This window comes from Coenobita brevimanus, chromosome 109 (genome assembly GCF_032717465.1).
Source record: "Coenobita brevimanus isolate Jiangsu-jjx chromosome 109, ASM3271746v2, whole genome shotgun sequence".
NCBI classification, from domain to species: domain Eukaryota; kingdom Metazoa; phylum Arthropoda; class Malacostraca; order Decapoda; family Coenobitidae; genus Coenobita; species Coenobita brevimanus.
Window position 1 is genome coordinate 606,031 of NC_137062.1, and position 14,759 is coordinate 620,789.

General features: G+C 43.7%; 1 non-coding gene across 1 annotated transcript; it reads right to left on the reverse strand.

The window, feature by feature from the left end:
- Positions 1-989: 989 nt before the first annotated feature.
- LOC145417267 (5S ribosomal RNA) lies at positions 990-1,108 on the reverse strand. Its single transcript, XR_013900478.1, has one exon. It is a non-coding gene; the product is annotated as a 5S ribosomal RNA (ribosomal RNA).
- Positions 1,109-14,759: the final 13,651 nt, after the last annotated feature.

Here is a 14,759-nt window from a genome sequence, read left to right on the forward strand (position 1 = left end):
TGTTAGCAATAGCGCTTCAGTAGTTTTATGCAAGTGAGAAGGTTAGGTAACTCAAAGTGCACGAGGGAGATGATGACTTACGTGGGACACGTGTGAGTGGGCAAGTGAGACCAAGGAGCCTGGGGACACTCAAGATGTGGGTCCTGCGCATGTTAACATTGGAGGGTCGTCTTTGTTTAGACAGCTGACTGTTGACATGCGTGTGTCACCACATCCACGCAAGATTCACGGAGGCAGCCGTCGAAATATTGTTCCAGCAAAATCACAATTTTTTTTTTTTTTTTTTTTTTTAAATAAAGAAAAGGGTATAACTTTTGTATTATGCCAAGCCATGATGTCATCTTTTAGCCATCTGGGGCCTCCCACTGCTGTTTACTTTCATGTGGGCCACTGAAAAGTAACATCAGGGTTTCAGACCTTGTAAACTTTTAAAGTTTATATTTCTATATGTGTTGTTTTTTATTTACTTATTTCTTTATTTTTGCCTGTAATCAAAGATGTATACAGTGAGTCTTTGAAATACGAAAGTCCAAAGTACGAATTTTCGATGGTACGAAAACGATGAATATACGACAGATTCCACAGTACGAAAATATTGGTCTCGATGATACGGAAATCGATACTCGATGTGAAAGGAAATATGGAGATAGCCCAATTATCCAGACTACATGGTGTGAAGAGGTGCCTGGATAGTCTGAAATCATGATTAATCCGGCGGAAACAAAACACAAGTACTGTTAGATTGATTTATTTACCGGAAAATGTACAATGAAAGACACAACTATCTTCCCAGTTCAGTCTGAAGAATATTTACACCAGGTGAAATACTTGTGTCTTTCATTGTACACTTGAAGCAGCAGAAAGATCTTCCATCCATCCATCCATTGCCAGACGCCATGTATCCCAAACGGGGTGGTCAAGGGCTTAGAGTTAATTGTTTTACAGGGAGGGGCACTAACCCTCCACCAACCCCACTTGACACGTGGGGATGCCAACAGCATCTGGTGTTCCCAGGCGGTCACCCATCCAAGTACTAACCAGACCCAACGTTGCTTAACTTCGCTGATCGAACGGGAAGCGGTGTACTCAACGTGGCATGGCCGTTCTTACCAATTCAATTCATAATCCCCCAGCTTGCTTCTGTAATTTTCTGACAACTTTCAGTTTGGCAAATTACTTTTTCTTGCTGAAAAATTTCCTCCCTGTTATTATCGTCACTTTCCCCTACGATTGTTTCCAGCGCAGTGGAAGAAACTCAACTTGCTCAAAGGTGGATATCGTTTCCCAACTTCCCAACTGAAGGTTAAGTTAGGTTAAAAAATTATTGGATGCTGATAAGTTCAGTTAGGCCAGGTTTAGTTAAATACTAAGGGAAGAACAGTCCTTTCTGCCATTATGTTAACAAAATAAACAAGAGTTGTCAGACCAGAACAGCTAAAAATGATAGGGAAACAGATTTAACAAGCAGTGTTTACTGTATTTACCAACCCAGAAATAATCTGAAAAATATTACAGACTATCAGGAAGAACTGATTTGGTAAGGTGCTTTTACTGCTTCAAGTAAAGCGTATGTTTAGCCCCTCAATGGCTGTGGGTTCAGAAATTTGCGTGCTCCCATGGTCGGCCTTGGGACCATTTTTTCAGTGTTCTAAAATCAATTTCTTTTTCTTACATATGTGAAAAGACTCGTCTGGCACACCTGGCTTTTTTTTTTCCCCCCCCTCCTAAACCCATCCTGTGATTTGCTATGATTCGTGTAAGAATTAATAAAATTAGGATGTGTGTTACATCAGCATGTAAACATCAGCAAAAACATCTGGGACAAAGTGAACTGTGAACGCCTGACTGCTTGAGGCGGTAGACTAGGATCATGTAAACACACCAGTGACCCTCGTTTCCTTCCCATAATTCCTCGCAGTTTTTTATAGCTCACCCTAACTCAGCATCACTGACACTGGTACAGTAAGGCGTTGTTCAGGGCCAGCAGCTATGAAAGCGATAATGGAATACATTATTGTTTGTATCAGTCCTCTCTCTTTCACACATACACATAAGAACAAACAAAAGAATGAGCAGTGAATGTACACTAACTCTAAGGAGCAGAAATAACTGTGCTTAGTCGGTCCGAAATATATTGGGAAGAGCGATACCGAACGAAGAATGTAGAACTGAATGTTAACCTACGAGAACATGTGGGACAAAAAAGTAATTTTTTTTCTGATTGGCAAACATTTTTTGTTCCATATCGTCTCATAAAATTGTAAAACCCATAATCTTTCGTCTAAGCATACAGCCTAAAGACCATACCAATTCAGTTCATATTCCTCTAGTTTGTCTTCTATATTATGCTGACTATTTTGAAGATGGTTAATTATGTTCTATTGCTAAAAGAAACTTACTCAAAATTAGGGCACATGTACCATAAGGATGTAAACATTGGCGAATACATCTGGAGTGAAGAGAACGCCTGACTGCTTGGGATGGTAGAGTCGTATAAACACACCAGTGACCTTCGTTCCTGTCCCATAATTGTTCGCAGTTTTTTATAGGACGCCCTAACTCAACGTCGCTGACACTGAAACAGTGAAGTGTTGTTCAAGGCTGGCAGCTATGAAGGGGTTAATGGAATACTTTATGAAAAATTCAAAATGGGTGCGGTGCACAGCACTGCGCTCGCTTGCCAAGAGAAAACGAACTAACCCCTTTCTGGTAAAATTTTTGCGCGCTTCTCAGTTGAGTACACGTCCCTCCTCTCCTCACAGCTTTGCTGTATGTGAGGATATTTTTGCAGCCCTTCACCTTTTCGTATTGTTTCGCCATGCCTCCCAAGCGCCCTGCATGATCTCCAGCATCAGGGGAGCCCGCTGCAAAGAAGCAGCAGCACCATACTCTAATTCTTTTTTCTTTTTTTTTTAAATAACAGAACGGAGGAAGGAAAAACAAATGAATAAAAAAAAAAAATCCATTCACCAGATTACTGGTGTCCTCTGTTCATAAAATATCTGTAACAGTTAGACTTGAACAGCTGTGGGTTGAAATTTGGAGGGAAACAACTCTGGGGAAGCGAGTTCCAGAGAGACGCAGTTCGGGGAATGAAAGAATTCTGATAGGCAGAAGTTCTGCAATATGGCTGAGTGACATTCCAGTCATGGGCACTGCCAGATGCCCGTGTAGCACGAGGGAAGGCATGGAGAGGTGGTACCATGGACGCAACTTTGTATGAGCATTTGCCAAAAAAATATCTGGAAAATAATGCAAGGGAGGCAACATTCCTTCTTACTTGTAGGGGAGGTAGTTTATTTGTAATGTTCTGGAGAGAAGTGAAAAGAGTAAGACAAGGTGGAAGTGAAGTTAGCAGGGGAGTGAAAGATAAAAATGGTAGATTACTAGTGGAGAAGGGAGAAAAAGTGAGCAGATGGAGAGAACACTTTAAGGAATTGTTGAACGTAGAGGATGGAAGTAATGCGAGTATAAGTGGCTGGGGAATGGCTGGGAGAAGGAGGGAGGTGAGAAGACAGGAAGAAATCAGTAGGATAGAAGTTGAGGAAGCAATGAAGAAAGTTAAATCGGGAAAGCCCCAGGAATTGATGGAGTGTGTGGTGAAATGCTGAAGCATGGGGGAGAGATAGTAGTAGAATGGATGTGGAAGATGTGCAGATTGGCCTGGGAGGAAGGTAGAGTCCCGGAGGATTGGAAGTCAGGTATAATTATTCCCTTGTACAAAGGAAAAGGGGAAAAAGAAGTGTGTGGTAATCATAGGGGCATTTGTCTTCTTAGTATAATAGGAAAAGTGTATGGTAGGATACTTATAGACAGAGTTAGAGAAAGAACAGAGAAATTAGTTGGAGAAGAACAGGGAGGCTTTAGGAAGGGAAGAGGTTGTGTAGATCAGATATTCATTCTTAGATCTTTAGTGGAAAAGTTTCTAGAGAAGGGAAAGAAGTTGTATGCGGCTTTCATGGATTTGGAGAAAGCATATGACAGGGTGGATAGACAAGGATTGTGGAAAGTGTTAAGAATATATGGAGTAGATGGGAAGTTGTTGAATGCTGTGAAGAGTATGTACGATGGTGCGAAGATTGCAGTGCGTGTGGATGGTGAACTAAGTGAATTTTTCTCTTTGAAAGTTGGGTTGAAACAGGGATGTGTCATGTCTCTATGGTTGTTCAATCTGTACATGGATGGGGTAATAAAAGAGGTACAAGGTAGGGTAGTGGATGTTGGAGTGGCCCTGGTGAGAGAGGATAGTGTTTGGAAACTCCCTGTACTGTTGTTTGCAGATGATACTGTGTTGTTGAGTGAAGACGAAGGGGAGCTGCAAGGCTTGGTGGATGAGTTTGAGAGAGTGTGTAAGAAACGGAACCTAAAGGTGAATGTAGGGAAGAGTAAAGTGATGGTCTTTGAGAGAGGTGAAGTTAGTGAATGTACAGCGAGGTTAGATGGTGAGGAATTGGAAAATGTGAGTACGTTTAAGTATTTGGGTAGTGTGATGAGTAAGGATGGAGGTTTGGAGGGTGAAGTGCTTGAAAGGGTACAGCAGGGAAGAAAGGTTGCTGGTTCTTTGAAAGCAGTGATAAGAAACAGGGAAGTGAGCATGGAAGTGAAAAAGTTACTACATGACAGTATTGTGATACCAACTCTAACGTACGGAAGTGAAGCTTGGACATTGTTGGAAGGACACAAGAGTGAGAGCAGTGGAAATGAGTTATTTAAGAGGAGCCTGTGGAGTCACGTGGAGAGACAGGCTGACGAATGAGGATATAAAGGAGCGTTGTGGTGTGGATGTGGATGTGATAGGAAGCGTTATGAGGAACACACTGAGGTGGTTTGGCCATGTGGAGAGGATGGAGGGTGAAAGACTGACGAAGAGAGTGTATGTGAGTGAGGTGGAGGGGGGAAGAGGGAGGGGGAGGCCGAGGATGAGATGGAGGGATGGGGTGGAGAGGTATATGAGAGAGGGGGGTGTGAGTTGGGAGCAGGGCAGTGAAATGGCGGGGGACAGGGCGACTTGGAGGCGATTTGTTTGTGGCCACCCCAAACGGGATTGAGGCGTCTGGCAATAGATAGATAGATAGATAGTAAGGGTTGTTAATGATTCTAACAGCTTTGTTCTGAATTTTGTTTAGTTGTTTTAATGTAACCTCTCCACATCCATTCCAAAAGGGTGAGCAATATTCAGGCTGAGAGCGCACATGACTCTTATAAATTATAGCTAACTGCTCATCAGCGAAGAAGTTGCGGACTCTGTACAATAATCCATGTTTCTTTGAGGCGGATTTAGCAAGTGATCTGACACGAGAGGGCCAGCTGAGGGCACTGTTAAGTGAGACACCAAGAATTTCAATACTTTTGGAGATGGGAATATTAGTAGCACTGAAGGTAATGTACAAATCTGGCAATATCTGTCCATTAGTAAACTGTTTATATTTAGTTTTACTAGCATTAAAAGAGACAAGGTTGTTTTGTCCCCATTCACTGATCGTAGCTAGATCTTGATTTATGGAGATGTCTGTACTGAGTTGACAGGTAGAGATATTAGACTTTGTAAATGGATGTCTGAGTGTGAATGAACTATGTAGCGTTGAGTCATCTGCATATGAGTGAATGGGATTGTGGGTGACAGATAAGAGATCATTAATATGAACCAGAAATAGGGTTGGCACCAGAACTGATCCCTGCGGCACGCCGGTGTTAATTGAGTGGAAATTGGAATATACATCATCTACTTTTACTCTTATTTTCCTGTCACTAAGATATGAAGAAATCAAAGGAACAAAAGACGTTAGTCCATAGCAAAGGAGTTTGGACAGCAGGGAACGGTGCCATACTCTGTTGAAAGCTTTAGAAATATCAAGGGCTACCGCATGAGTTTCTCCAAAAAGATCAATTGATTGATGGATGGTATGAGTTAGGAGATTGAGTATGTCAATGGTGGATCTTTCGTGGCGAAAACCATATTGTCTATCACTAATTAAGTTGTTGGATTCAAGATGTTTAACAATGTGCTTATTAATTAAAGTTTCAAATACCTTACCAAGAGAAGATGTGACAGCTATTGGTCTGTAATTGGAGGGGTCAGACGAACTTCCTTTCTTCGGAACTGGGTGGATATTGGCTTCTTTCCATGAATTTGGGAATAAAGAAGTACGTATGCGTAGTCTGAATAATTTAGCTAGAACAGAGGCAAGTTCAGGGGAACACTTTTTCAAAACAATTGGCAGAATTCCATCTGGGCCTGGAGCTTTGTTGGTAGGTAAATTGTCTAGGATGGATTTTACATATCTTGTCTGTATTTTAAGTGGGGCAATTTCGGGAGAATCAAGTTCCAGTACCGAGACATTCTGGCTGGTATCATCTATGGTAGAGTTTCTTGCAAAGGTACTAGCAAAGATATCTGCTTTCCCACGCGGGTCATTTGTAATATTGCCATCTGAAGATTTTAGTGGGGGAATGGAAGATGACTTGTTAAAGTTATTATTGAAAGAATTAATAGTTGACCAGAATATTCTATTGTCATTAGGGTTGCTAAGTAGTTTCGATGCTTGCTTTTGAAGAAAGTTTGATTTAGATAGATTTAATACAGCTTTTGCATGATTTCTAGCAATTTTAAATTGGGAGAGTGATTCAGATGTTTTTGATTTTAAGAGTTATATGCTAATGACTTTTGGGCTGTTGCTCTGGCACAGTTGCCATCAAACTATTTTGGAGAGTTCGATCTTTTAGAGAACTGTTGACTTGGTATGAATAAATCCATACCAGCTAGTATTAAGTCGCAAATGTAGGACTGGGTAGAACTGGGATAGCTAGAGAAGAAAGACTGCCATGGAATGTCAGCAAAATAATTTCTAAATCCATCCCAGTCTGCCCTATCAAAGTGCCATCGGGTCACCCTGACAGGTTCAGAACGGGGAGGTGTGGGAGGGTTAACTAAAATGAGGCTTTGATGAGATTGTGGTCAGAGGATCCAAGTGGTGACAGTACCTCTATCCTGTACTGATCTGGATTATTTGTCAAGAATAAATCCAAGAGATGGGCATTATGGTCAGGATTATCAGGTATTCTGGTTGATTGCTTTACCAACTGGGTGGAAAGGAAATTGGAAAGTATAAGACCCCATGAGGAGGGGCAGGGAGTCTCGGAGATTGGGCGTGCTTTAGGCCTTGCTGTTTCCACCACTGGGACTGTGACGAAGAAAAAGGAGATGTACAAGAATATGGCCACCTCCTTCTCCACAACTGTATACTGTACAGGTATTGCTTACTTCTTAATAGGGAGTGGGTAAAGATTAGGTGGGGGGTCTGAGGGGGTCCTGGGACGCATCCTCCCATTTACATGTATTTTTCAATGAGGAAAATCGTTCCGATATACACAATTTTGAATTATGAAAGTTTTTTGGATATCGAGGACTCACTGTATGATGTTCTGTGCTTACTTGAACCCCAGAAGAAAATGGGTTGTTGATTGCATGCATATCTTGAAGGTTTCATAACTTGCATGCTCCATTACTTGCATGTACCCTGTTGTCTAGGTATCTATCTATCTATCTATTGCCAGACGCCTCAATCCCGTTTGGGGTGGCCACAAACAAATCGCCTCCAAGTCGCCCTGTCCCCCGCCATTTCACTGCCCTGCTCCCAACTCACACCCCCCTCTCTCATATACCTCTCCACCCCATCCCTCCATCTCATCCTCGGTCTCCCCCTCCCTCTTCCACCCTCCACCTCACTCACATACACTCTCTTCGTCAATCTTTCACCCTCCATCCTCTCCACATGGCCAAACCACCTCAGTGTGTTCCTCACAACGCTTCCTATCACATCCACATCCACACCACAACGCTCCTTTATATCCTCATTCGTCAGCCTGTCTCTCCACGTGACTCCACAGGCTCCCCTTAAATAACTCATTTCCACTGCTCTCACTCTTGACTTGTGTCCTTCCAACAATGTCCAAGCTTCACTTCCGTACGTTAGAGTTGGTATCACAATACTGTCATGTAGTAACTTTTTCACTTCCATGCTCACTTCCCTGTTTCTTATCACTGCTTTCAAAGAACCAGCAACCTTTCTTCCCTGCTGTACCCTTTCAAGCACTTCACCCTCCAAACCTCCATCCTTACTCATCACACTACCCAAATACTTAAACGTACTCACATTTTCCAATTCCTCACCATCCAACCTCGCTGTACATTCACTGACTTCACCTCTCTCAAAGACCATCACTTTACTCTTCCCTACATTCACCTTTAGGTTCCGTTTCTTACACACTCTCTCAAACTCATCCACCAAGCCTTGCAGCTCCCCTTCGTCTTCACTCAACAACACAGTATCATCTGCAAACAACAGTACAGGGAGTTTCCAAACACTATCCTCTCTCACCAGGGCCACTCCAACATCCACTACCCTACCTTGTACCTCTTTTATTACCCCATCCATGTACAGATTGAACAACCATGGAGACATGACACATCCCTGTTTCAAACCAACTTTCACAGAGAAAAATTCACTTAGTTCACCATCCACACGCACTGCAGCCTTCGCACCATCGTACATACTCTTCACAGCATTCAACAACTTCCCATCTACTCCATATGTTCTTAACACTTTCCACAATCCTTGTCTATCCACCCTGTCATATGCTTTCTCCAAATCCATGAAAGCCGCATACAACTTTTTTCCCTTCTCTAGAAACTTTTCCACTAAAGATCTAAGAGTGAATATCTGATCTACACAACCTCTTCCCTTCCTAAAGCCTCCCTGTTCTTCTCCAACTAATTTCTCTGTTCTTTCTCTAACTCTGTCTATAAGTAACCTACCATACACTTTTCCTATTATACTAAGAAGACAAATGCCCCTATGATTACCACACACTTCTTTTTCCCCTTTTCCTTTGTACAAGGGAATAATTATACCTGACTTCCAATCTTCCGGGACTCTACCTTCCTCCCAGGCCAATCTGCACATCTTCCACATCCATTCTACTACTATCTCTCCCCCATGCTTCAGCATTTCACCACACACTCCATCAATTCCTGGGGCTTTCCCCGATTTAACTTTCTTCATTGCTTCCACAACTTCTATCCTACTGATTTCTTCCTGTCTTCTCACCTCCCTCCTTCTCCCAGCCATTCCCCAGCCACTTATACTCGCATTACTTCCATCCTCCACGTTCAACAATTCCTTAAAGTGTTCTCTCCATCTGCTCACTTTTTCTCCCTTCTCCACTAGTAATCTACCATTTTTATCTTTCACTCCCCTGCTAACTTCACTTCCACCCTGTCTTACTCTTTTCACTTCTCTCCAGAACATTTTCTTACAGTCCCTCCACTTTACACTCAAATTCCTTCCAAATTCCTCATCCACTCTCTTCTTACTCTCTCTTACTAATCTTTTCACCTCTCTCTTCCTTTCCACATATAACTCTCTCTTCCGCCTCTCAACTTCTTCCACGCCCCTATTTCTCATCCATTCATTGTATGCTTTCTTCTTTTGTGCCACAGTCTGTTTCACCTCTTCAGTCCACCACGCTGTTCCTTGCACCCCCCTCCGTCTTCTCTTCCTTCCACACCACATCACATGCTGCACATATTTCTTCTGTAAATATCTTACACACACCTTCCACGTCTCCCATCTGCTCCAATTCATATTTGCCCAATCGTTCCTCCACTTCTCTCTTATACTCTGCCTTTTTCTCATCCTCTTGTAACCTTTCCACTCTCCTTGCAACTACTCCTTCCTCTCGTCTTTCCCTTCTTCTATTCCTCCATCTTACTTGCAACCTAATTCTGGCCACCACCAAGTAGTGGTCAGAAAGTCCACTCCCCCAGCCTCTATACACCTCTATACACTCTTGCATCCTAGGTATGCTGGGCTGTTATTTTGAAAACATGGTAGCCTTTACTCTTTTATGCAGTCATTCTCAGTACTAGAATATTTAATGCATATTTATATACAGTTCTTCAGTACTGTATATGTAAGTTATTGCTGTTGCTTTACTTTGGTCTGTCATGCCTAGCAGACCCATTAAGCACAGATAAGCAACCGCATCTTTGGGGTTGTCTCACAATTGCAGCACAGTACATACACCATGTAGGGATCTGGCATCCCCATATTACAGACAGTGCCATACCAGCATCAGACCAGGCTCCTTCCCACTGTGAGATGCAGTGAAACATGAGAGTTTGGCTCCTGAGTGGATGCTGCAGTTGTTCCACCCAGGGTGCACCGTGCCACCATGTGTAAGTCACTTGTATCATATCGTATTGTTTATAAAGGCTCCAACATGCTTGCATGCGTTGACCTTGGTCACCTAATGATGGCTATCCACACTGCTCGGTCTCTGGCAGCTTACCTATTCAGTCCCTTATCCATGAGGTCACACCCTATGATGAAAACCATATAATTAAGTGAACATAGTGAACAATTCTAAGATGTTTTCTTCACCTGCTTAAAATGACTTGATACCAGCCACTTTATAGGGAACCTCAGTCACTGAAATGCTTAAAACAGCCAAGATCTTCCTTTGAGCAAGCTTGCATCAAACACTTTTAACTGGATGTTTCCTGATGACCCCCTGCTGAACCTCTTAACCCTGATGATGCACATATTGTTTAATCCTTTTTACCTTTAAGCTGTTACATTTAGCATGGAAGAGACATTTCCAACATGAGGGGTTAGGTAGAGCCTTAATAAACCACTTGAGTAAAAGAGATCTTTCTGTAGTTGAATATAGTCATTTAGAGAGTCATTTAGAGACAGGAGAAGCATTCAGAGTGCAACACCCATGCCCTACATTTCCTACAGTTGGTCTAAGGAACAAACATTTGTCTTTGCCCTGTGACCTCAGCTTTCATCCAACAGTTCCCAAAATCAGATCCCAACATCCTTGACTGTCCTTCTCCTGTTCCACCAAGCTTTATCTGTAGAATAATATTTCCTTGATATTTGACTGATTGTTATCAAAATGATATCCTCTCATCTTTGCTTTACCCTGAGCCCCTCCACCAACTTTGATCAGAATCAGGTAAAAACTGTAAGTTGACCTTGTCTTGCAACTTTGACCTTTGACCTGTTGTACTAAGAAAACTTTAGCTTAGTCCCTTGTATAACTCTCAACCCTTGCACCAAATTACATCAGAGCTGTTTTAATCAGTTTGTTCATACACACCCACACACACAGACTGAACTTTGACTTTCCCCTGTGACCTTGACTGTTGACTGATTGTTATGAAAATCAGATCCTTTCATGTTTGCCTTAGCCTGAACCCTTCCACCAAGTTTGGTCTAAATTAATGAAAATTATTTAAGTTGACCTTGTTGTGTGATCTTAACCTAGCCATGACTTATTGTTCACATCACAGTAGGTCAGCACCTTTGCTGACCCTCTTTCCTTGAACCAAGTTTGGTAATTGGATTGAAACTGGTTAATACTGCATACATAGATACACAAATAGATAGACACACACCATGCAAAACAATACCCTGCTCTGCACAGATGTTAAAATAAGCTGTCAAGCACTTAAGTAGCTTCACACAGTATGTGTTATCATTTTTTTCTTTTTCCCCTTGTAGTAACCATACTGATTGTTATAATTACATAGAACAAATGAAATACAGTAACCCCTCCAATATCCGGATCAATAGAGCCATCGGTAGGTTCGGATATTGGTTTCGTCCGGATATTGGGCCCCAGCTTATGGACTTGTACTTATGGACCCTAACTCAGAGAAACACCTATACAACTCCCTCCGGACATGCATAGCACCTATTTAACACCCAAATCACACCAATAAGGCACATAAATGACTGAAATAAATGCAAAAGAAACATAAAATGTGGGTTTAGAAGTACAGTATGTTCATACATTAATAAACATTCTGGTACTTATGGACTCTAACCGAACCTAACCTAACCGAACCTAACCGAACTCTGAAAAACACATTCCTACTGCACATGCATGAGGTAAGTATAGTATGGAAAGAAGTACAGTATGACACTTTCTGGTAAGTATAGTATGGAAAAAAATACAATATGAAACATTCTGGTAAATATAGTATGGAAAATAGTACAACATGAAACATTCTGGCTACTTACAGCAAGTCCCTGGCCACCTCGATGAATAACCGCCTCCTCTCGGACTCTGACAGTAAGAACGATTTCCTGAAGCACTTGCAGTACACTCTTCCTGAAGTCTTGCACTGAACTTAGTCACTAACACACAGAAGTCCGTTCTTTTCACAGTGTTCACTTTAGTCCAAATAATGTTCCAGTTTAATTTAAGTGTTGCACATTAACTTTTCCCAAGTTTTTTTAATTTTCCAAAGCCAAAACAAAGAAGGTTAGTTACGTTAAATTTCTTTTCTACTGAGTCTTTTCTCCCAACTTGAAAACCTTAACACAACACACCGTTTTTTTCACTGCACAACACTCAAAATTCCCGTGTGGTCTAGTGGAGAAGTTCTTGCTGTTTATTCACTGTCAGAGCCCGAGAGTATCACTGGCAGGCGTCCAAGGGGTGCATCGGTGGGTCGTGGTGATGGCGTACCGACTACAGAAGACTCTGAAGACAGCCGCAAACTCACGTCGAGCGGTGACTCCACTGTAGCTGATGTGCTGGGCTGTGGCTCGGAGCATGAGGGCCTGTCTTGGGGAGGCAACGGAGTGGAACCAGGGCTTGGCACAGCGCGGGTCACGGGCCTGAAAAAACTGTCAATCGTTGACTGACGCAAGGACCGACGATTCTGGCGATTGATGATGCGCTGCCGGAAAGCACGCACTTCCTCCACGAGTCCCAAGGGCCCCATCTCCCTGTCGCAGTCCGGGTGTTCCAGGTAGTCTAGGACGAACTCTAGATGTTCCCGGAGTGCGCTCAGCTTGGGGATGGCTGGAGTAGTGTCCTGCTGAGCGGAGTCTGCATCATCATCGCCTTCGTCGTCGGAATCTTCAAGTTCGGGACTGACACCAGCAACCGAAGACGCGATCTCGATATCAGACAACGTCTGATACCCAGGATCGCCCTCGTCGTCGTCCAACCACTCATGAACATCGTCCACATCAACATCGTCGCCGTGCGTACGTAGCCGTGCATGGAATCATCCACGTCAAACCCTAGGAAATCGTACTCCACATCTGTTCCGAGAAGCAGACGAGACCAACCATTTTCAAGAGTTTTCACAGGGACTTCCTTCCATGCACTAGCCCAGTTGTACAGTGCAGACTTGATGTTGTAGCGGCGAAGGTTTTCCAAAGTCCGCTTGCCTTGAGTGTCACGTCCTTCCCTGCGCTCGTCCTCGTCCTCGAGGACAACCATCACCTCGTCCAGGAACTTCCGACGGTACAGGAGCTTTGTTGCCACGATCACTCCTTGGTCCATTGGTTGAATGAGAGCAGTCGTATTAGGTGGCAGAAACATGCAACTAATACGGCCATTTTCAGCAACCAAGTCCTTGTCGCACGGGTGGGCAGGTGCATTGTCGAGGAGAAGGAGAGCCTTTACCTGGTCGCGAGGAATTCCCAGTGTCTTCGTCTGGTAATGTATGACCTCCTTGACGAAGTGATGGTGAAACCAGTCTTTGAAAATCACAGCTGTGAACCATGCTTTCAAAGAATGGTACCATACGACAGGAAGGACATCCATCACCTCACGAAGGCACCGAGGCTGCTTTGCACGGCCAACAATAACGGGCTTAAGCCGGTGCATGCCGTTAGCATTGGCACAACACAAAGCAGATATCCGTTCCTTAGAAAGCTTGCGGCCAGGTACACGCTTCTCCGTCTCATCGGCTAGAGTGTTCGTTGGCACCGAGTGATAGAATAGGCCAGTTTCGTCAGCGTTATAGACTTGACCGAGAGTGAGGCCCTCCCTGTCGATCAAGCCTTTCACCTTGTGCCGAAACTCGTCCACTCCATCCTCGTTAGCGTCCAATGCTTCGCCATGTGCTTTACGGTTAGTAAGGCCATGTCGTAACTTGAACGCGAAGAGCCAACCCTCGGATGCCTTGAAGTCAAGGGCGTCGTGAAGCCTTGCAAACTTCTCAGCAGCAGCCTTCAGCTCCGTTCCACGTACCATCACACCAGCTGCACGTTGCTGTCGATACCAAATCAACGTGGAGCGGTCGATCTCTGCATACTTGGGGGTAAACATAACCTTCCTCTCCACGTTGCGTTTGCTTCTCGACGAGAAGTCAGCCGTGTACTGCATGAGCTTGTCTCGGGAACGCTTGATATCGAACAAAGTCGACCGGGCCAGGTTGAACTCGCGGAGAATGCGTGAGGAAGACCAACCCGCATCAACCTTCTCCAATATCTCCCGTTTCTTCTCCAGAGTCAACACCACTCTCTTCCTTTTCTCAGGAGGCGGGGCCATCATCACACACACTAAGAGGAGGGCAGAAAGCAGCAGGAGGCCTTGCAGCAAGTACGGCACCACCACAAAAGCGAGCACGTGGGCAGCCATGGCGAACAGCGTAGGTCTTGTCACGGTGAGAAACAGGCGGGAAGTGGGGAGGATGCAGCGGCGCTCTATCGGACGTCGGAGGAATGACGAACCAAAACAATGCTCTCACGCGGCACGTGCGGCAAGTTCAAATTACGGACGGCAAAAAATCGATTTTTTTTTTTTCAATTTTTTTGGATTTTCGGACCATTTTGGGAATGTTTGATCCCAGGACGATAAGGTCCGGGTAGTGGGGATGTTCGGTTATTGGGCGTCCGGATATTAGAGTGATTACTGTACTGTATTGGAGGCATCTGTGATGAGTG